A 1,805-nucleotide genomic window follows, 5' to 3' on the forward strand; every position below is an offset into this window, starting at 1 on the left:
GCCCAACCTCTCCAGTAAAAAAAATAGAATAAAATAGAAAATAGAGTAAAACTACATTTATTTACGATCGCGAACTAATCATGAGTTTATTTTTGGACCATCCTAAGGATCAGTCCGTAGCTAGAGTTTGGTTGGTGTCTAGACTAAAGTCGACATTGGTGTTGATGTTGAGTGTTTATTTTACAGAAGTGTGTGGTACATTTGTGTTGGTGTTTGAACGTTCATTCATTGTTTTGTGCACATTTTCGGTTTTTGCCGGCGGTCCTCCCCTCTTCCTTTCCCTGTTAGCCTGGTATCTGTCGTGTGTTTCGGGTTTCTACTTTGTGCTTATGTTTTGCGCTCTATGTTGGTGTATGCGTTTAAGTCAAGGGGTGCTCAGACGGGACGGTTTTTGGGCACGTCAAAGGACGTGTAATCGGCCTCGCACCTGGGGGCTTTAGGTTGCGGGCAAGTGGGCCATGGACTTATCACTTTAATCAAACATGCGTTCTACTCACGTCCCTTTTTGAGTGCGTTGATCACGTGGCCGCCGAACTCGACGGTTTGCTGCTGCGGATGTTACCTGGTGCTCTCCTGCTGCTCTGGTCGCGGTGGTTTCACCTACCGGATCTCGAACGCCGCCAGCGAATGCTGAAACGACTACTCCCTGCTGCTGTTGCTGTTGCTGCTGCTCAACGTGGTTTCACGCCGAACCTATCGTGGCCGCCACTCGAAGGCGGGCCGCTGCTCGGACCTCAGCGAGGTCGGGCTGATACTGACGCACGTGCTCGGTTGCGGTTGCGCGTGGCCGATGTGGTGGACGCAGATGGTTGACGGTTGCTACCGTCCTTCTCCGGCGGAAGCCGGTCAGTTCCGAACCACGTGTGGTGACGTACGCGGTTCGTCCGGCGTAGCGTTGCCGGGCCTGGGCTGGTGATGTCCTGGGTCGATCCAGGGGCGTTTCGCAGCGTGACGGCGAGTGGATTGGGCCTGTAGCGTGGCCTACACTTGGGGAAAGAACGCACTGAGCACTGGCACATGGAGGTAGCACAAGACCTTACCGAAACACCTGTTTTTCCAACGCGAGCACACTACTGCCGCCACACGAAAACGGCCCTAAGCTTCTAGCTATCTAAACACAGGAAAGGACACAAACTTCAACTTAAAACAACCCAAAGACAAACTCACGAATTAAATTACCTAACTAGAAAGATCACGACGCGCACTAGAAAAAAGGACACCTGTAGCCTCCTTCGCGGAACTGGATAAAGTGAGCCGCTGGGGTTTCAAGTCAGAACGCCGCGGTGTGGAGAAAGCCTGAGCCCGGAAATCGCTTAACTCCTCGCGAAGAGAAATTGAGCGATTTAACTCAAATTTCAATCCATCTCATACCTTCGGCGTAGGACAATCGTTCGGAAACCCTCGCCCGTTTCACCCCGAACAGCTAGTTCGTCTTCCCTGAAACCGCGAGTTTGCGAATTCCCCGGAAGATCTTAGCAGGTTGAACTCCCCGAATCCGGTTGATGACCCCACCTCAAGGCAGATTTTATGCCACTCGGCCACCAAGATGATCGACAAGCTGTAGTGTATCTCTGGAGAACGTTGGATCTCATTTAAATTCAAATCTGAGAAACTGTATGTCAGTTTCTCATTGCCTACCTCGTGGCGTTATTAAATTAGATTCTATTGAGAAACGCCAAGTGCAGTTCCTCTTTAAATATTATTTTATGTTTGTTCATTTATGTACTCGTTACATCATTCCCCACTAAAAGTACGAAAATTTGTTTGGCGTTAACATGGAGATGTAAAACGACCAAACAAATTTT

The 1,805-nt window shown here is 49.5% G+C and overlaps 1 long non-coding RNA gene across 1 annotated transcript; it reads right to left on the reverse strand.

Annotated features, from left to right (window-relative positions):
• Positions 1–864: 864 nt before the first annotated feature.
• LOC119766667 lies at positions 865–1,363 on the reverse strand. Its single transcript, XR_005277041.1, has 3 exons — positions 1,180–1,363; positions 1,041–1,111; positions 865–981 (listed from the first exon to the last, which is right to left on the reverse strand). It is a non-coding gene; the product is annotated as an uncharacterized LOC119766667 (long non-coding RNA).
• Between the last annotated feature and the right edge of the window lie 442 nt (positions 1,364–1,805).

This window comes from Culex quinquefasciatus, chromosome 1 (assembly GCF_015732765.1).
Source record: "Culex quinquefasciatus strain JHB chromosome 1, VPISU_Cqui_1.0_pri_paternal, whole genome shotgun sequence".
NCBI classification, from domain to species: Eukaryota; Metazoa; Arthropoda; class Insecta; order Diptera; family Culicidae; genus Culex; species Culex quinquefasciatus.